Below are 22,008 nucleotides of genomic sequence, written 5' to 3' on the forward strand. Positions count from 1 at the left end.
TCTAATTCTCAAGGCCCCCACCCGAATTTAGGGCCTTCCTCTCACCTTGGTGAATAGAATGACTTCCAAGCTGGTTTCTTGCCTCTAGGCCCTTCTCATACCTGCAGAGTTAACTTCCTAGAGCACAAACTTGACCCTCTGCTTAATGCCTGGCAGCAGCTCCCAGCACCTTTGGAGGGAAGCCCTGTCCCCATGGGTCCTTGTCTGTGGGCCCAGCCAGGCTCCGGGAAGTGTGGCGCTAGCGTGGTATGCTCTTGTCGCTGTGATCAGCCCTGGTTTCTTGTGTCTGCTGTAGTCCACGCTGTTCTGGGGATGCGCTCTGTGCCCTCCTCCAACCCTCTCTGATCCTCCCAGCACCGACGGCCCCGGGGCGCCTTGTTTACAGCAGCTGCACAACCTGGCGCGCTGCGTTTGAGTCCTTGCAGCACAGACCCGGGGTCCCTAGCCAGCCGCAGTCACTGTGGTGAACAAATTAGGCACGGCTCCTACCTTCGCAGAGGCAGCAATCCATTCGGGGAAGGCAGCCGTGGTGTAATTAAAAGTGCAATGAGTATCCATGTCCTCCAGCACTGCGGGGTGCCACGGCAGCAAATAAACAGGGGACCCAAACAGGCTTGCGGAGCCATGAGGGCTTTCTGTGCCAAGGGAGGGATGTGGATGAGAGTCCTGAAGGCTCCCTGGGGAAGGGGCGGGGCGGTGCTGGAGGTGAGTGGGGCACTTTCCCTGAGAAGAACCTTGAACTGTCAGTACAATCCAGATAAGCATGTGGGAAATGGTGAAACATGACGTTTCCTCCGCATTGATTCCCTTCACTGAAGGCCCTTAAAATATGTAATTTTTTTTCTTAGTGCCTCAGAGCTTAAGGCATTTTTGAAAGCCAAGACCCATTGCCCTTGACTTCTGGGGGTCTTTCTCTTTGGACCTGTGTTCTCTGCACCTGGCAGAGATGTGTCCAAAGAAGTAGGAATGGGCTCATCTCCCTGTACGCGAAGCTGGGGCCGCTGAGCAGAGCGGCAAGTTGCCCTGTGGCTCTCCAGACTCAGGTGGTGCATTCAGCAGCAGGAAGCCACCAACGCGCAGCCCTCTGGGATGCTGTGGATGCCAGAATGGAGGCTCCAGGAAAGCAGTTTGGGTTCCCACGTAGCCCAATATCACTCTTCCTCCGCCTGAACTATTTTGAGACATTCCTGCCATCCTTCTCTCTCCCACACATACCCTTAATATGACTAGAATATAGCTAGTTTGAGCTAGCATATGTTCTTATAATTATGTTGCTAGCATGATAGATTATTTATTCTACTCACTTTTTTTTTTTTCCTGAGTCCCTGTACTGTGTAACCAAGACTAAGGAGCTTGTTTAAATAAAGAGATACTAACACACCTTGACAGCAGCCTATAAAAAAAAAAAAAGGAAAGCCCCAACCTTAACAGGTCTCAAATCTGCATCCCATCTGTTTAATATGCAACCTAATGTGCTGCTGGGAAGCTCAGTTTCCTGGCAGCCGAAGGGAGAACCAGAGGCTCTGTCTACTAAGCCGCTGATCTCTGACAGTGGAGAGCCTTTGAGTGTCCAGCTCTGTGGGATGTTGCCCTAACTAGGCACTGTCATTCACCTGGAGGGGTGCTCAGTGAGTGGGCTTTGGATCCAATAGCACTGGAACCAGAAGGAGCCTCCACAGCCCTTGGGGGCAGCCTTCTCTTATTGCTGATGGAGAATCTGAAGCCCCAAGCACAGTGTCTTGCTGATGGTGACACAGAGACTCAGTGAAGGGTCAGATCCCGAATCAGCTCCTTGACTGCATTCAGTGTCTTTTCCCTCTGCGGTGTGGGACTGGAAGATCCATGGAAATGGGTTCCACCATCCAGTCTGGGAGGCAAGCAGAAGCCAGGAATCAACCACTCCATCCGTTTCCTATGACTTCTCTGGGGAGGAGTTTATTATCTCTCTTCTCTCCTGATTGATGCTTAGAAATGAAATGAAATCCAATAAAAGCCTATATTACCACCTTAAGGAAAACCATGTTTCCATTCATTCCTTTAGTCATTCATTCAACTAACATTTACTGAGTGTCTGTTGTGTGCCAGCCATTGAAGACATGGTGATCAATCCAAGAGAGCTCCTGTCTTCCAGGGCTTTCCAATATGGTGAATGAATAGCTAAGTAAACAAGGCATTATGGTCCACTCACCATGGTCAAGAAATGCCACAGCGGTGTGTGCAGAGCTGTGAAGCACACATGATCTCATGGAGGCACAGAACAGGGGCCCCTACTCCAGGCTGTGTTAGAACTGTGGGTCTTAGGGAAAGCCCCTTTCTTTTGGAGATGAGCTTCTTGATCTGTAACTGGACCAAATGGTCTCTGTGAAGTTTGTTTGTGTTTCTGTTCTAACATCTTGAATAAGGTGTGATGGGAAAGAAGTACAGGAAATATCTCAGACTTCCATAAGTTTAAAGCCTAATTGGGAAAAGAACGCAATACTTACAGAATAAGTAGAAAAAAAAAAAAAAACCCAAAGCCTCATTCTGTAGTTCAAAGCTATGTTATTTGATATGTACAATAGACATTAAGAAAATTCAGAAAGTGGGAAAAGTAGAATGAGTTAGAGTTGGCAGAAAGAGCCGTGTGGGAGAGATGGACATTCACTTGGGTTTGAAATAGAACACAAAACTTGCATAGACGAAGGGCTGATGGGGGAGGATATCTAGACATGAAGAGTGAGCAGAGGAGATTAGCAAAGCCTGTGAAAAGGAGTGAGCAGGGCAGGTTGGGCATGAGCCAGAAGGTGAAATGATTTGTAATAGCTCCTAACCTAATGACTGCCCGGCCACTTTGCAAAATCCCCATGTAGACAGGGTGAGTACGTGTTCCTGTTCACCCTGGACAGTCCTGGTTCACATTTCTGTTGGCCTACTGTAATTATTTTATTTATTTATAAACTAATTTATTATAATTTAAAATTTATTTAAAATAATACGTTTATAAATGAATAAATATGATTTACTAATATAGATAAAAGTAATAGAATAATTACATGTAGGGGTGCCAACAAAAAATAAATAAAAATTGTAATTTTATAATTAAATAAATTTGCAGCAGGGCCCAAACAGGCATGTGAACATACCAGCGTCTTGGCTCTGTTATTCACCTCAGAGTGGCAGTGGCAGGTGGCCAATTATGGCTTCACTGCTACGCCTCCTTACTTGGCTGACCTCTTTTATGCTGATCCTCTTGCCTCAAGTCTCTCTGATGTAGTTGGGCTGCAGTCACAAGCCACAATGCCGGCTAATTAAATAATTTTTTTTTTGTAGACACAGGGCCTCCACTATGTTTGCCCAGGCTGGCCTGGAACTCCTGGCTCAAGTCAATCCTCCTACCTTGGCTTCCCACGAGGGTTGGGATTAGAGGCGTGAGCCAGTGTACTTGGTCTTTTTTGTAATTTTTTAACAAGAGTCCCCTTTGAACACTTTTTCAATCATGGCTTCAATATTTAAAAATGATCAATATGATTCTGAAATGATTAATGAAATATGAATCAACAAATGATTAATGAAAAATGATTTCTGACGATTTCTGACGTTCATTGGCGTTGACTTGCCTGTTTCTCTTAGAGTACATTCTTAGAAGTCACTGCTTTTCCTTTCTGTGCTTTTCCTTTACCTGTCTATGAAAATGGGGGGCAATCCTTGGTCTTCCCTTCTGTCCTGGAACAATATGGAGCCACAAGACGTCTTCAACTCATTCTTTCCTTGCCTAATGTAACAATATACCTCTTAGCTACAGAGATAAATAACTCTCTGAATCTTTGCCCTACGCTAAGCGTGTGTGTATTGCTCTCCCTTCCCAAAGGTGAATTTCAAGGTTCTCAGAGAGTCCTCTTTGTCTAAAAGGGTTGGAGCAACTGAGTTGGCATGACCTTGGAAAGTATTTAAAAATTATTTTGGACGAGGGAGCATTCAATGAAAATAACAAGGTGGTCCATTGGGAAGTGAGGGGGTGGTGCCACCCATTTTTATCAGGTTCAATTGGGTGGGCCAACTAGCATTCTGGAGCAGAGAATAAAGGACTGTACGTTGTGGGACTTGGGTTTCTGGCTCACCCTCCCAGCTGGTAATTTCAGCTGGGACAGGCCTGGGCTCCAGCTCACGCTAATCACTCTCAGCGCTCCTGTCCCAGCCAGCAGGGAAGATTCTATTGCTGGCACTGTCCGATCCCAACACCTATCTATGAGTACTAAATTTGCAAAAAATAATACATGAAAATGAGGTTGTGTGTCATTTCAGCATGTGTTCTATACATACACGAAATAAGAGTGGTGATATCAAATTACTGGCTAATTTAATTGCCTAAGAAAAAATTAATTTCTAAAAATGCCAAATAATTTTCAAATAGAAGGATTAGGGAACAGCATCTAGTTTTGATTTTCATTTTGGGAGAAAGCTATACAGGGAGATTTTATTTTTTATCCTTTTAAACTCTATAAACATTACTTTGTCCCTGGGTGTGCGGGTATCAGCTTCATGAAAAAAGGAGGAGAAGAAACCCTTTTATCCTTCATTTATTTTGAATTGTACTGTATTTTTAAAATTCTGCTCTCCTTTTCTTTTTTGTTTTTTTTTTTTTTAATCAATTTGTGTTAAAACTGTAGAGGATTTGCCTCATTGGTTAACAGCTTTACTGGCCTGTAAATTATGCATTTATGGTACAATTTGAAGCACCAAGGGATGAAAAGATGGTCTAAAGTTTGCCCAAACCCCAAGATCACGGTTCCATGCCTGAGGCAGAACAACTGGGAGAAACCTTTGACGCTAGGTCAGTGGTTTAACAGACTTTAACCCATTCCTCCTTGAAGGAGACCCAATCTTTTTGTTTTCAGTCAGGCTCCAGTAAATCTTACCCCTGTGCAACCACACTTAGGTGCAGCACTGGTTCCCTTTGTCACCTCTTTGATGCAACTAGATGAGATTCTCAAGGCAGTGGCCAATGGCGGCCGGGGTATCTGCCTCAGCAGCCAGGAACTTTCAGGAGCCTGGAAGCATTTAGATTCTGAGGACCCCTGCATTGCAGATGAATTCTTTAAGCAAAGATTCCGGCTGGGCGCGGTGGCTCAAGCCTGTAATCCCAGCACTTTGGGAGGCCGAGATGGGCGGATCACGAGGTCAGGAGATCGAGACCATCTTGGCTAACACGGTGAAACCCCGTCTCTACTAAAAAATCCAAAAAACTAGCCGGGTGAGGTGGCGGCGCCTGTAGTCCCAGCTACTAGGGAGGCTGAGGCAGGAGAATGGCGTAAACCCGGAAGACGGAGCTTGCAGTGAGCTGAGATCCGGCCACTGAACTCCAGCCTGGGCGACAGAGCGAGACTCCGTCTCAAAAAAAAAAATAAAAAATAAAAAGATTCCACTTGTGCTTTCCAGCCTTTTACCAGAATTGAGAGACAAGTCCAATTTCATTGTACATTTCCATTACTTTTTTAAAAAGTGTGTAAATCTAATACGAGGTAGCCATCAGTAATGGCAGCCATCTTGTTTTAGGAAAATAAGGAAATTGAGAGCCTCCTGCAAGAGCTTAAAATAAGAGATGTCTTTGCAAAAGTAATATAATCTAGCAAACATTCTGTTATTCATCAGTGAGTGATCAAAGGAGGAAGAAGGTCAGTGGGGCACCTCGTTTCAGATGCTCTGATTAAGGGGGCCATGGTTTATCGAAGCTGGTCTTTGGATGATGATCATTAATACGGTTCTAGACTGAGATTGACAATCTCTGCCAGTGTTGTCTTCCTCAAGTATAATCCCAGATCTTCTTGGCCTCGTGCTTGCTGGTACAGTTTTCATTTCTAAAGGTGATGAGGTTAATATTGCTAGAAATAATGATTTAGCCCTTACCTGATTTAAAACATTTCACCAAAACTGTCATCCTGTGTGGTACTGATGAATGCCCGCAGGTCAGCTCGAGGCAAAACTGTGAAGTAGGCCAAGTTTATTTTCGACTTCCCTGACTGCCTCCCCAAGTGGTCACCTTCCATTCTTTTCAGGCCACCTGTCTCTCCTTCTCTTCCCTCACTCCCATGAGTACCCTCCCTCAACTTTCAATACTATTTTTCTCATGTCCTTACTTTGTTTTTTTCCTGATAACGAAGGAATGATTTGGAAACCTCATTCATATTAAGGTACTAGTGTCTTCTTATATTGCCCTTCTTAGGGACACTTGCATTTTAAAAGGACCTCATGGAGAGGACCACCTTCAAACCCACGGAAGGGATTTTTGGTGGGCAACTTTTGAGCATTGGTAGAAAGGATGTTTTGTCAGGGCGCACCTCTTGTAAACTTTTATCTAGCCCAATTAGTAGTTAATAAATGGTTAATCTTTGAGTGGTTTGGTTTTTTCCAAACCAAAAGAGGACCTATGTTAAATATAACAAATTTTTAAAAAAATGATCGAACTTCCAATGTGACTATGGGGGTCCATTTAGTAACCATTCACTGAAAAGGGGAAGACAGCAGGATGTAGTAGTTACAGGACGTGCGGAGTCAGATTGCCTGGGTCAAATTGTAGCTCCATTTCTTTCTAGCTGTGTAACCTTGGGTAAGTTACCTAACCTCTCTGCACCTCAGTTTTCTCACCTGTAAAATAGAAACAATAATGGTTATGAACCTCATGGGGTGGTTATGAGGATTAAACAAGTTAATGTGTAGATAGTATTTGAGAAGTGCTTGGCATATGGTAGGCATTTAATAAATGGTATTGATGATGATGGTGGTGATGATGCTGACTGCAAACATTTGAATAGTAGAAGAGTATATCTGTGCAAGACCTGTTATTTTTTCAGCTCATGATTTTTGGCATGTATTTGGATTCCTGGATGACTCACACGCAGTAACACACAGCCGCCCAGGGGTCTGCAACCATAGTTAGAGTTTGGATTAAAGCCACACCCTTGCTGGCCTCATTTTGCAGAGATAAGGAAAAGCTGAGGCAGCCAGCATCAATGTAGGATTAGACTTTGGAGCTCCCAGAGTTCCCCAACCTGGGAGTTCTGAGAGATATATTCATCTCTCAGTTAAGGCTCCATTTATTTCCCTTGTGTTCAGGGGCTCAAGGAGGGAACCACTGTTTCCTTTACTTTATGAGTCATGGTTCTGTTCTGTCATTTTGGGAAGGGCCTCAGGCCCCTCAACAGTGTCACCACTGTGCAATTATCTTGAGTGAAGGCACACAGCAAAGTGCATTTCCTTTTTAATGTAGTTATAAATGTCGCGTCACTTGGAGATTTAGAAATCCGATCAGGAATTCCATTTCCTAGTCAAATAGGGTATAATTAGAGTGGGACTCTGGGCCCATCCCTCACCAGGCACTGTAACTGGGGAAGGGGAAGCAAGGAGCTATTCTGCTTCCTTTGGATCCGAGGGGCATCTGGAAAAGGAGAGGCATCATCTAAGCTCAAAGCCATAAAGCTGGTTTGCTTCCCCAGAGCAATGAGGCCTGCTCTCCAGAGAAATAACAAGTTATAGTTTTCATTCATCCACAGAGCCCTTGCGCTGGGGTGGAGGTATGGGGCAGGAAAGACAGTGTACCTTGTCATTTTTGGTTTCTTCAAGACAGGCCAAGGAACAACCAAGTCATTTAGAAACTTGTTCCTAGGATTAGCCCCTGATGAGATCCTATGTGCAATGTACAGGAGGCCTCTGGGATGACTCTATGAAGGAAGGAATGAATGAATGCTTGGCCACCTAAGCCTTTTGGAGGAATCTTCTGGCAACGTGCATGGCCTTAGGACACATTTATTATGCATGTTCCATGTATCAAACCCTGATCCAGGGATAAAGTTGTGTGTCATTGTCTTCTGCTCTGCAGCTGGGGAAACAGACAAGGAACCGAAAATGACAAAAGAGAAGGTCAGTGTTTATCAAGGTCTGCACTGAATTTGTAAGAAGGGCTTCTATTTCTGCCTGGGTAAAAAGTAGAATCCTGGGTAATTTTCCAGAGTGGTTGATGCCCAGACTGGGTGAAGATGAAAAAGGGTTACCTGGGCAGGGAAGAAGGGAACAGCAGCCCAGGGAAAGGAACATACTCTCCTTGTGCATGTGCAAGAAAGAGGGGGAGTGTGTCGTGTTGCAACACTTCCAATAGGGTGTACTCAGGCGTATGCAAAACACTGAGGCTGCAGAGGGTGGCAGGGACCAGACCATCAAGGGACTCCTAGGCCAAGCAAAAGTGTATGGATGCTGGTCTGAATGCAGTTGTGTTGGATGTGAGTGGTCAAGAACTGAAAGTCTGTACATGGAGATGTGATCTGATTGAACTTCCCTATGACTAGGGCTACAGCATGGGTATATTAGTCTGTTCTCACACTGCTAATAAAGACATGCCCAAGACTGAGTAGTCTGTAAAGGAAAAAGGTTTAATTGACTCACCATTACACATGGCTAGGGAGGCCTCACAATCATGGTGGAAGACGAAGGAGGAGCAAAGTCACATCTTACATGGCAGCAGGCAAGAGAGCATGTGTGGGGGAACTCTCCTTTACAAAACCATCAGATATGCACTATCATAAGAACAGCATGGGAAAACCCCACCCCTATGACTGGATTACTTCCCACCAGGTCCCTTCCATGACACATGAGGATTATGGGAGCTACAATTCAAGATGAGATTTGGGTGGAGACAGCTAAACCATATCAGTGGGTCATGGATTGAGCATGGAGGAGACAGCCTGGAGGCAGGACAAACAAGTAGGGGACCATCGTCAGTAATCCAGGCAAGAAGAGTTGTGTGAGGACTAAAGTGAATCAGATCGCATTATTGTATTAGGGATGTTTGTTAAATAAGTAGAATTTAGCTGTGCTAGTCACAAAAAAAGTAACTCTGTGAGATGATAGACTAGCTAATCCTCTCTACTACAGTAAAAATTTTACCATCTCTGTGTGTCCCATAGTAGGTTGTAAGCCTCAAATGGATGGAATAACATTTATTGAAAAACAAAAAGAAATGATGGAGACCTGAACAAAGACAGTAGCAGCAGGGGTTGAGACTAGGGAAGGAGTTCAAAAGAGATTTTGAAGTTGAATCAGCAGGATTTGACTGGATATGAAAGGGAGGCAGAGGGACTTGTCTGGGCTGCTGTCTAGGTTTCTCCCGTGATGCACAGGTGGTCAAAGAGGGTGTTGTCATTCAGTGAGGATAGTTTAGGAGCAGGAGCTGGTTTGGGTAATTGAGATAAGGTGCTTGGAGGGAAGAGAAGGATAAACGTGATGCCATCTCTTCAAAGTCCAGAAGAATACATCTTTACCATTAGTGACAATTGCCTCTTACCTGCCATCCCAGATGACTGCTGGGAAAACTGGGAGGTCTTTGGTACTTTTCCATTTTCTTTTCAGTCACTTCACTCTCAGCAAGCATATCTAGGTCTGGGGTAAGATATCATGCTAGGCATTAGAGATACAGTTATGAAGAAGGTACAGGTCTTGCTCCCATGGTGTTTGCATGGTGGTCTCTTTCCCATGCACACTCCTTGGCCTGCTTGTCTGTGTGCACAGTCCCATATCCCACTCCCAAAGTGATTTTCTTCTTAGTTATTGCCTCATTCCACATACAGTGATTGATGAGAAAGGCATAGAAGATTTGGCTGTTCTCAGTGAGTTTAGAGCTTTAACAAGAGACTCTAGAAGTTGAAGAACTCATTATCAGAAATGATTACTTCTGACAGTGGCATTTCCCTGTCACACCAGGCAGTGAGAGAAGTGGCTGTAGTTTGGGATAACTTCCTCTTGCTCTGACAGGCAGACTGCCTGGGTGGTAGCTACTCTGCCACCTTGGAGAGTCCTTCCAGTTCCAACCCCTTGCTCATTCTGAAACCAGACTTCAGCATTCTCTATTAATAGTAAAAGGCTCTCCCACCTTTAGAATGAAAGAAAGACCATTTCAGTAGGTTTAGGAGTCCTGAGTGCTTCTAAACCTCCCAAAATATAAACTTTCTCTCCCCTGATCAATTTAGCCACCCTCCAGCAGCAGTAAAAATTTAGCAGAGCTGGAATCAGAACCACCTTCCCTCCAACTCTGCATTTTCTTTTCATAATTTCAGTGACAGACCTATTATTCAGGCACCTTCAAAGGATTGCATTATCAGAAACAAATTCCACAGGTTCTCATTGTACCCCTGAAACCAAACAGACCAAGCAGAAGAGGCCGACAGATAAAGAGGAAGAAAGAAATAGTTGGTTTTATGTGAATGATGCCATTCCTCCCATGTATTGGTACTTGGGACAAGAGACACCCTCAGTATTGAGTGAACCTAGGGAGGCTCTTTTTACTTCCCTAACCGGGTGATGCAAGATGCTTCATTCAGGCCAACAGCCAGAGAAAAAATATAGAAAACATGCATACGAGGGAGACATCTTTGCCTGGGTTCCCTTAGCCCAGCTACCCACAGAGTTGCAGAGGGGAAGAAATGTTAGAAATTTTCTGGTCTGAACTATAGTACTACATAAATATAGAATGGGGGAGATATAGCTTAATAGAAACTCATGTGAAATAAAATACAGGTATTGAGCTCAGCTTGGGAGATATAGCAGAAGAATACTGAAAAATTGGGGGAGCAGCTGGAATCATGCAGGCTATGAAGTCAGGTGACAGGAACCGTAGCTCAGGTCACAAGGCCTGAAGAAGCTTGGAACATAGGAGTCTGGGGTGGGAAGCGGGGGGAAGAGGGGGGCAACAGAACAATCTTTTCACGCTTGAATAATTGTCCCATGGAATAAGAGCAGGCATCAAACCCTTTGGCCTTAAAATCTACTCCATTGCTTTGTTTTACTTTTGAGAAATCTAAAGCCTAGAGGGTTAAACAACTTTGTCAAGAGCAGGCCTGAACACTGGGTTCCTGTCCTACCAGAGGCCACTTATCAGATACCACTGACTCCATACCTGGGTATACAACTGCGTGTAATAATTAAATCACCATATGTGTGACTAAATAATTATATAATTATATAATAATTAAATAATAATACAACATAAATAATAAAATAATTAAACACCATATATACTATATACTTATACCTCACAATATATATTGTTATTACATACATTATAATCATATGTATATATAATTATACATAATATAATTTATAGACTGTATTTAATATTGTAATATAATATTCAATATATAAATTGTATATATATTCTATAATATTATATACTATATAATTTTCAAATATGTATTTATTTGAATGCCTACCATGTAGAAAGTCCTGTGCTAGATGCCAAAGGGATTTCAAACCGTATACACTGACCCCTGCCTGCAAAAACTTCTAGTCTTATCAGGGGAGTGAAGACTGAGGCCCACGAGGGATGAGCTGCCTCCACCAGGCAAGACAATGGCCGTCTAAAGGGAGATGTAGGTAAGAAATGCTCTTACGAGTGCAGAGATGAGGGAGATCACTTTGGTGGAATGCTAGGTTATAAAGAGATGTTTATAAACTTTAGGATATGAGTTCATTCTAGCATGCTATCATCTATGTCTTTTCCTTCTGTTAGCTAGTAGCTCCTTCCAGAGCTGGAAGCCTGCCCTTTGCTTTTTCTCTTATCTCCATAGAGTACCAAATACGAGCCATACACAAGTGCTTAGCATAACTTAAATAGAAAACTATAAGGAGTTGACTTTTTAAAATGGATATTTCCTCTTTCATAAAGCTCATCTGTTCAGATAAGAGCCCATTTCCGGGGATGGTTGGAGACCAAGAGTCTGGGACACAACTGGGACCCTGTTCTCACCTAGGTTTTCTCCCTCTGGCTGAAAGCTGACAGACATTTGTGAGGCCTCAAGCTATCAGGGCAGTCTTGGGGATTATCTGGTATCTTATTCGGCTCTATGTATTTCCAACAAAAAATGGGAGGGAGGAAAAGGATGTTCCAAATCAAAATAAGCCCCTCTGATAGTGTTTTGGTGTTTCAGCTGAGAATTATACTGGAGAGAACTATATTTTTCTGGGGTTGTCAAGGCTCCCCAGCTAACCTCCACAGTTGCTGTTTTAAGGGATGAGGAGTTTTACCTAACCCATGAGGAAGGTCCCTGTAACTGAAGCAGTCACCATGTTTTCTGAGGGCGAACCAGGTACAAGATTCTGTGCTAGCAGGGTGGTATAGAGGAAAGGACATAGAACTAGGAGGCAGGAACCCTCAGGTTTTAAACATTTATTTAAAAAAATTTTTTTGGAGAGACAGGGTCTAGCTCTGTTGTCCAGGCTGGAGTGCAGTGGCATGATCATAACTCACTGCAGCCTCAAACTCCTGGGATCAAGGGATTCTCCTATCTCAGCCTCTGAAGTAACTGGAACTACAGGTATGCATCACCATGCTGGGGTAAATATTTTTCTTGTATTTTTTTTTTTTTTTTTGTAGAGACAAGGGTCTTGCTATGTTGCCCAGGCTGGTCTCGAACTCTTGGCCTCAAGTGATCCTCCCACCTTGGCCTCCCAAAACACTGAGATTATAAGCATGAGCCATCCTGCCTGGCCTGTTTTAAATAAGATGTTTCAACTAGGTGACCTCTGAAGTTTCTTCTAGTTTAACAGTTTTGTTCCATAAGAGAAACAAGTATTTATTCACTCAATTCAGACCCTGCAGAGTTGCGACAACATGCTCAGGCTTGAAGGGAGAAGAGCCCTGGGAACTTCCTCATTAGGGTAGGCTCTAGTTTTCACGGAGAGAAATCCTGAGCTCCAGGAGGTTACCACTGCACTGAGGTAGACCATGCACCACGTACTCATCAGTGACAGGTCCTATAGTTCATTCCATGCAAAAATCTTCAAAGAGGCCCGCGAATAGCAGAAGAGCATGGAAAATGCTCATTGAGCTCTGTGGTGACCAGGAGGGAGCAGGCCCTAGGTGGGGAGGTGGGCGAGCCCACAGGAGCGAGGGGTGTTCCGGTTTTCACAGCTGCTCTGCACCTTGGCCACCCCAAACTCCTCACTTTACTGTCAAGAAAAGGAGATACGTGCAGAATCTCCAATTTAGGCTGAAGTCTAGTTAGACAAGCCTTTCAGTTTTTGTTGCCAGAATGACTTTGCCATATATGTCACTCTAAAGCCGCCTGAGGAGGGGGCTGGAGTTAGACTCTGCCCCGGTGACCTAAGATAGCAGTTAATCTCCACGGAGCCTCTCCATAAGGGGGATAGGCCCCACGGGGACGTTGTGTCCATTTACTAATGACTGTAAAAGGCTGTGAAAATCCCAAGTACTGGAGGAATGCTGCTTACAGCAAAGGGAGAAGGAAAACAATGTAGTTCCAGGACACTGCAGCCTGAAGACTTTCTCTTTGCTGGGAGGAGCAATGTGGACACTCTAAGTACCCTAAATACACTGACTTGATCACTGTGCATTATATACATCTGACAGAATTGCACATGTACTCCATACATTTGTACCAATAAAAAATCAGGTTGCTGGAGGTAGATTTAAAATGTCTAGTTTTCCAACGGGAAGGCATGCGAGAACCATTACGTGTTCCCAGATGGGGCTTGTGGTTCCCCCTGCGTGTTTCTGGTGCCCTCTGTGCTCAACTCTGTCTAGGGACTCAGTACATCATCCTCTTACAATTTTCCTCCAGGGTTTATCTTCACTGGACAGGGAGTTCCCTGAGGACAGGAACCAGGCTTTCTATTTCCAGCCTCTAGCACAGTGCTTCAGGTAATAGATACTCAAGTAAATGTTTGTTGACTGAATAAGTGATCCATTATTAAGCCACAGCATGGACTAAAATGGACGAGAACCCTGGGCCATCTTAGGAATGGGAATGGTTCCCTTCGAATATCCACAATGCATTTCCACGTGTTTATCAGGGTGTCATAAATAATGATTTGGTGAGAGCAGGAGGTTTTGTAAAGCAGGGGAGGAGGAGGAGAAGCACCTGTAGGGGCAGGTGTGGGTCTGGGTCGGGCTCTCTGACGCAGACAGTGGTCCAGGACCGCTGACGAACGCTTCTAGTCAGTCTGCGTGTCTTTCACACTCCTCCGTGGCTTAGGGCACAGACTAGGGGCTCAGATGGAGGAGGAGTCATGGTTCCCATTGCCCCTTCTTTTCTGGACTCCTTTGCTACTCTGTGGTACTATCATTCCATTCCCCAAAAAGAGTCAGATGGGAAAGATGAGCAGAAAGGAGGGGAAGCACAGCTGGGCACAGTGGCTCACGCCTGTAATCCCAGCACTTTGGAAGGCTGAGGTGGGAGGATCACTTGAGGCCAGGAGTTTGAGACCAGCCTGGGCAACATGGCAAAACCCTGTCTCTACGAAAAATACAAAAATTAGCCGGGTGTGGTGGCAGGCGCCTGTAATCCCAACTACTCAGGAGGCTGAGGCAGGAGAATCACTTGAACCCGGGAGGCGGAGGTTGCGGTGAGCCAACATTGCTCCACTGTGCTACAGCCTGGGCAACAGAGCGAGACCCTGTCTCAAAAAAAAAAAAAGAATAAAAAGGTTGGGGAGTAGCAATCGCTTTGGGGTTTGGGGGTGGGGAGGCCCCAGGGACTGCAGAGGAGTGGCTACTACTGCTGCCATTAGTTGCCTTCCACTCTCCACACCCATGAGGTTTGATGTCATACTCCATCAACGAAACTTGGAAATAATGCACGAAAATATGTTTTAGACATAGAGTGCCCTATCAATAAAAAGGATCCTTATAATTGTTATTAAATCTTGCCAGAGTGAAATATTTCCTCTAGGATGAAGTTGTTTGGCACATGGGAAAAATAATCCCTGCCGTCAGCCTTGCAAATAGCTTGCAAACATTTACCAGTCTACCGTGTTTTGGGGGGAGGGGAGGCACTGGTGGCTGGGGTCTCCCTCTGTATATACATATTCCACATGCCTTCCCTCAAGAGGCACATGGAAAATGTAATGAATGAAATCATTCTTGCATTCACCTGGTTTAAATCATTACTTGCCAGATCAAGTGGGTGGGTTGCGTATTTTAAGATCTTTGAGGAATCAAGCAGAAATCAAAGTTTTCATTTCAGATGGCCCACTAAAAGGATGACTGCTCCAAGCCTTGGTTTCCTTTTTTTTTTTTTTTTTTGTAAAATGAGGATGGAAAGAAATAATCACAGAGGTTCCTTTCTATCTCTGGTAATTGACGAACCTCTATGGCTAATAATGTTACATATCTTTGGGATGTGGCAGAAAATAACTAAGACTAAGTGAGAACGATTCAGAGATCCTGGAAAGAAAAGCGTCAAAGGAACAAGTCTCCTGCATGGGGTCTGCCCTGAGTTACAGACTTGACTCTTCCACTTGCTAAGTGGGGGGATGTAGGCAAGCCACGTAAACTCCCTGTCCTTGGTTTCTGCATCAGTAAAATGTGCAGCTTGTAATTCCTACCTCAGAAGACTACTGTGAGGCTCAGAAGAGGTATATGAAAAACTTCTGCGTAAAATGTTCTTCAAACATAAGTCATGGCAACCCTGGTTCTGCCACTAGCTTCAGTAGAATGTAGGGGCTGCCCAGATCTTTTTTCCCCTAAGGTCTCTTCCAGTTCTAATAGTCTATTCTTTCATCATGATATTTCCAAGTGTTTTTGTGAAATACCCTATTGGCTTGCTATATGTTTATAATCAACCAGTGTATAATATATTGGAAGGGGCTTAGATATCATTTGCTCCAGCCTACTAAGTCACGCAAAAATTCTCTTTATGGCATCCTTGACAATGGGTTCTTTATCATGATGGAGAAATCATGCCTAACAAGGCAATCTATTTTGATTTTGAGCAGTATCATACTTTCACAGATTTTTCTCATATTGAGCCAGATCTGCTCCCTGGTAAATCCTACCTACTGGCCCTCATTTCTGTTCTCTGGAACTGTGAACACTCTAAGCAATCAGTAATCAGTTTTATCTCAAACTCCTCTATTGGTTAATTATTCTTCCCCTGATTCACAGATACGGAGAAAGAACAAAAGTGAAGTGATTGGTCCCTGGTCACAGAGAGGGATGCATTAGAGCATGACGGGAACTTGGAGCTCTAGGGGTTTGAGGCTGTTTCTTCATCCTCCTGAGCCACACAGAGATAGTTTTTGAACTTCTGCAGAGAAGCCCCTGTTCCATTTTCCTAATAAACCACAATTCGGTGCTTTGTTTTGGAGTCTTCTGTTTAGCCAAATGTTTTCATTACATTAATTGTAAAAGGTTTTTCAGGCTGACCCAGACTGACTCACTATCACACAAGTGCACACACACACATGCAAAACACACACACACACACACACCCGACATGTAACCAGAGTGCTGTGTCAGGAAACTCTAGGAAAAGCTGTCATATGTTAAGTTTTTTCCATTAAGCTTCAAACAATATCAGGAAAATAGATTACACGTAAACAGAAGAAATATCTCTAAGTTTTAAAACAATGTTCTCAACTCAAGTAAATCCAGTGATGTAAAAGAAAGGAACTAAGAAAAGAAGATCACAGAATGGAAAAGTGTGTAGAATTTGAGCTTTGTTTGGATAGGACATGGAATATCATCCTTGGTTGCTGATTTTTTAGTTTTGATTTTGTCTTGAGCATGAGGTCACCACATAGAAAAATGCACAGTAGTGAAGTTTGTGTAGGACAACGGGGGAAAGAGAGAGACTGTCCCATTTCCTAACTGTCCATGGAGGGGTTCCCAGGTCTCTGGGAAGCTCAGCTGTAAGAGGAAGAAGAGCAACAGTCCTTGACTCCTTGATGTGAACGGTGAGCTTTGCGCTTTGGAAGATTCTGTAGCATCCTAGAGAGAGAGCTGTGTGGGTGACTTAGGAACCCCTGTCCTTCTCCCAATACCAACTATATTGTCCAAGTAATGAAATTGAGGCCCCCAAAATCACAGGGACTTGTGACCCACCATTCAGCGGAGCCAAGACTAGAATCCAGCCCTGGAGTCTTAGTCCAGGGCTCTTTTTACTGTGTCCGTGAGCAGAGTATTTGACTTCCTTCTTACTGCCCGAAAGATGGAAACCCTAAAAACAGTGGTCCCTTCCGTTCTTCTGAAAGCATGAAGAATTATGCCTTTCATTCAGGCACAAAGAAAATCATATCATGATTTCTGTCAGTGATCATAGCTCAAAGTCACAATTGTTTCAGATTTATTTCTCATATTTAGACTTACTATCTTACGTGGTTAAGGTCTTTGTCTTCTAGATTTGCTGTAAATGAAGGAAGAATTTTAACAGCTGTCCAACTAGAGCAAGAAAAAAAAAGAAAAAAAAAACTAGGCTTTTTTTTTTCAAAGTAAGAGAGGAAAAATAACATTAACACAAAGGAACATTCTTACTAAGAGTAGGTGGAGAAAGGCATCTGAAAAATAATACCTCAAGATGCATTGAAACATTTTAGGGAATTAGGGAATTCTGATCTCTTGAAAAAAAAAAGAAAATTAATATTAAAGACAAGCTGTGAGTTTCCATCTGGCCTTGCTGCTTTCCACTAACGCTTCCATGACGGAATTCATCTGTCCATCAACTGTCAAAAATTCTCCTGTCAGTAAATCCCACGATACCCCAGCAAGCCCACCCCGCTCAAAATATTCCATGCCACAAACTATGCCGAACTCTGAATCCTTTTTTTTCAGATCTCTGTACTATAAGACATAAAAGTTGCTGCTTTTTTTCTTCCCTTTTTCTCTTCCTTTTCCCAACATCTCTTTCACCCCCACACTCTCTAGTATGGGGTAAAGGGAACTTGGGTGGAAAATTTGGGGAACCCTCAGCTATGGAAGATTATGTTCCCACCAAGTCTCTTCTAAGCTTTTTCACTGGAGTCTGACAACAGACAGCCCACATCTGTTTTAAAACACTGAGTGCTTGTGAAGTGTGAACTCCCCACTGTTTAATGTAACTACATGACTATTTAATGTACACAGTGGTAGAGCCACTCAGAATGCCAAACTGTTGTGACATGCCTGAAGGACGTATATAAACATAATATACTGCGGTTTATTGTGACAAAGAACATCTATGCCACAAATAGGAAGATCTGTTTGCTTACCAGTGTAGTCCAAATGAGGAAGGAAAAACACGTACAGTACCCTCTCCCCCGCCCCATCACCCATGTCAATAGTGAAATCGATACTGGATTGATGAAACAATACATCCAGAATGGGCATTTTATAATGTCCTGTTGTAATACTTTTAAGTCCAGGATTTTGAAATGAGTCATTCATTAAATTAATCTGAATATATAACACAGAGGGAATAGAGGGGAGATAGAAAGTCACTAGAGGGAGGGCTGCCGAGAGTTTGGCCTCGTCTAGAAACTTTGTTCCCTTGTATGGGTATAGGGGACATTTTCGGATGGCAGAGACTTGGGTAACATGTTGGTGCTGCTTTTGGCCAACTTGGAGATCGTAACTTTCTGTACATTGTTACCCATGGAAAACATACATGGCTGCTGGTGTTAATAAACTAAGAGAAAAGACATCATGGCTTTGCAAATGCGTTTCATTTTTAAAATTTCTCCCAAAGGTGGATTCTTATATCTTCTGACATCTCATTAATCAATTGATCAGAATCTATTCTCTTACATCTCATTGTTACAATTCTAATTAACCTTTGCTAGTTAAATACTTGCCAAAAATCAGCTCCAATTGTAATCCCGTTTCCTCTAACCCAGGCATTTCAGTAAAAGCTTTTCTTTCTATCGGTCTTCAATAGGAATTAAGTGGAGAAGAACTATACTGTGTGTGGTATCTGTTGCTTTTTAAGGGATTTTGAAATTCTAGAATAAAATCTTTAGGCATGAAACACAGATGAAGATGATACTTTTAGTGAGCCTCCAGAGTGTAGACAAGGGTATTCTTATATATACGTTTAGGAAAGTATTAACCTTTTTAAAATTCAAAGTTACCATTTCTCAGGAAATAATTACTTCCATGGAAGACAAAACATCCCAAAACAAAACAACAACCGCAACAAAACCCTCTTGTAAATGATACTGAGAAACAGAACAGAGATCTAGTTCTACAATAAAATTTAAACTGCTATTGTTGTTGACATTTAAGTTATACTGTTTTGCTACAGACTAATATTCAACTTCATCCAATATTTCTAGATTGAAAATACCAGTGCAAAGTCCTGGTCATTAGGAAAAGTTACTCCTGCCTCTGATTGTTACAATTTGGGGTTCCCGTGGTTTGGATATTGCTATATCCTGTGGCTCACATAATTTCCCTTAATAACTTAGCAGTCACTAAGGGAACAAATCTGAGAAGGCCTTTACAAAAAGTGGTACCCGCTTTCCTGTTTGCCTTAGAACTGCAGCCGACGTCCTGGAGCATCGGGGGTGCTAAAGACTTTTCTCATAATGGAAAATTTAAAAGGATAGTTTCAGGAAAGCTCAGTAGAGGAGCCAAAGATGGAGAAATTCAGCAACACAGCAGTGAGGAGCAAAACCACTTTTGCAGAGCAGGGAGAGTTTTGGTTTTGGGATCAGATTGTTGCTTTAAAAATGTGGTGAATTAGCCAGTTTTGCTTCCACATGATTTCATAGCATACTCTTCTCTACTCCTCTGCTGCCTTTAACCACACTGAACACTGCCATTCCTGAGCAACACTTCACATCGGCTCCTAATGCGGAGAAGTTTCTGGTTACACGGCTGCAGTTACTGTCTAACGTTACCACCCTGCCACAGCTGAGCGGACTTGAACAGGCTTTTATTTTAATTTCCTTTCTCCCGCCGGTCACAACTTTGGAAAGCCACGCAAGCCTCACCACACAAACAGGGTTAGTGCCTCTTTAAGGAATATTTGAATTGCATTTCCTACTGTCAGTTAAATCTCATCAATCATGTTTTTAATTAAAAAGAAGGACATCTACATCCCACTTTCGACTCAAAGTGCATAATGAAATCGTAGATTGGGGCAGGGCTGGAGAGTTTCAGCTTTGCTGGGTGCATTCAGCAGAGATGCGGGGCAGGTCAGGAACACTGGTGCATATGCAAGTGGCAAACAAATAACACTCCTGATAGGGCCGGGTGACATGTGTCAACCCTTGTCATTGAGAAACAAGAAAGGCAATGTGCCCAGACAAAGGGTAGGGTGGAATCTCTACACACTGGCAGAACCTGACCCACGCGTAAGGGCTTTGTGTAGCAGATGCCGTTTCTCATTGTTCTGTGCCTCCCTCCCCAGTACCCCTGACAACAGCCACTGCCGCTGGCATTCCACCCTGACATCTGTTCAGCTTTATTGATGCGGCCCTGGAGGAATTCCCAGTGTAAACAGGGAATTCTCTAAGGAAACCCCATGTTGTAAAGGGATGAGCTGCATAATGCAAAGATTTAACCACTATTTAAAGGTGTGACACTTGATTGAAAGTGACTTGCTTTTTCCCCCCTTTCCAATCCCACCTCCCTCTCCACCCTTAACTGTATTTGGCACCAACTGGCTGCACCAACACCCCACAGCCCCTCCATCGCTTTGTTTTCCTGACGCATAACTGTTAGGAAGAATGAAGGATGGGGGGGCCTTGGGTACCACCGTCCAAAAAAGCCACTTAAAAAAAATGTCTGGGTTACAGTCAATTGAGTCTAGTTGTCGCGTTGGGATCCTGCCCGCTGCCCACCCACACTCCTGGAGAGAAACAGCTTGCAAGTCGCTTGGTCCTGTGGCTGAAGCTAATGGGGTGGGCTTTGTGCTCCTTGCTAGAAGCAACTGTGGCAGTTTGCAGTCCCTGAGCAAAGCCTGGTGGTACTAGTTCTGGCAGTGCTAGAACGTAGGGGATTTGCCTTTGGGATTTTGTGTTTTTGGCAATGATGCCGAAGGATATTAAGAAGGATTTTTTTTTTAAAAAGCGGACCTGATGGGATACGCGATGCATCCGTCATTGCCCCGGCAAACATACATGTGCTCTAAGGCACCTCTGAAGTGTCACCCTCTCACTCAACTTCCTGGCCAATGTTCAAGTACAGGGAGTGTCGTGCGAGCTCCAGCCACGCACATTGTGTCACTTCGGTTGAGCATGCAGAGATCGGTGAATAGGGCCCTGTGCAGCAGGACCACCTCTATTAGCAGTGCACTTGACTTGTGATACGACATGGACAGGGTCTATTTCATGAGGCTGTGGGCTGAATTTGGATTCGTGTGGTTCCAACTCTCTTCCCTTCCAAATGACTGGTGGAGAGACAAAATTTGAAAGCGGCAATGATGTCCTCCTGCACTGTTTCAGAATAAATGAGGTTGTGGGTTACCATCATAAGGGCAAAATAGAATTATCAGAGGATGAAGTCAAAAGTCATAAGAGGAAATCCGTCTTTCTAAAGGCCTGAAGTATTGCTGACCTATGTTTTCAGAGAACAGATATCAAAAACAAGATTGGGGTGTGTGTGTGTGCGCGTGCGTGCGCGTGCAGATGGAAGTCAACAATAAGCAGCAGCCTGCTCCTTCACCTGGAGTCCTAAGATTTGCTTTTAGCTGGCCATTCTTTTCCCCTCAAAGGGAGGTGCACTTCCACTGTATAAGGCAGTGAAGCTTTAAGAAGCCAGCACATCGCTCAGGAATGCAGCCTTTCCTTCCCATTGCCACAGATTGAATTTTTACTTAAAACAACCAAAACCCTCTAGAGAGATTTTATCTTTAAAATAATTTATGTATTTTCTTTTGACCCAAACAATATATGGTCATTTTAAAAAATATGGACAAATAAAATGAAAATGGCCCATTAACTTACCGCTCAGAAATAATTGATAATTATTCCAGGTTTGTCTCTTCTCTCTCTGTCTGTATTTAAACAAAAACGTGATTATCTTATATTTACTGTTTCACATTTTTTTTACTAGACTATCTCTTGGTATTATTAGATGTTATTCTATAATATAATTTAAATAATTATGTAGTATTTCTTAGTATATCATAGTCAATTATCCATTTGGGGACAAATTTGTTTTCCACCATTGTATTTGTTATAAACAATGCTGCAAGGAACATCTTTTGTAGTTAAAGCTTTGGGTATATCCATGGCTCTTTTTTTTTTTTTTTTTTTTTTTTTTTTTTT

General features: G+C 43.3%; 1 protein-coding gene across 1 annotated transcript in view; it reads left to right on the forward strand.

The window, feature by feature from the left end:
- Positions 1-22,008, forward strand: part of EBF2 (EBF transcription factor 2) — a 208,962-nt gene that overhangs the window by 89,336 nt on the left and 97,618 nt on the right. The window lies entirely within an intron of this gene.

The sequence above is a fragment of the Rhinopithecus bieti genome, unplaced genomic scaffold (genome assembly GCF_001698545.2).
Source record: "Rhinopithecus bieti isolate Rb0 unplaced genomic scaffold, ASM169854v2 scaffold_315, whole genome shotgun sequence".
In the NCBI taxonomy this organism is placed as follows: Eukaryota; Metazoa; Chordata; class Mammalia; order Primates; family Cercopithecidae; genus Rhinopithecus; species Rhinopithecus bieti.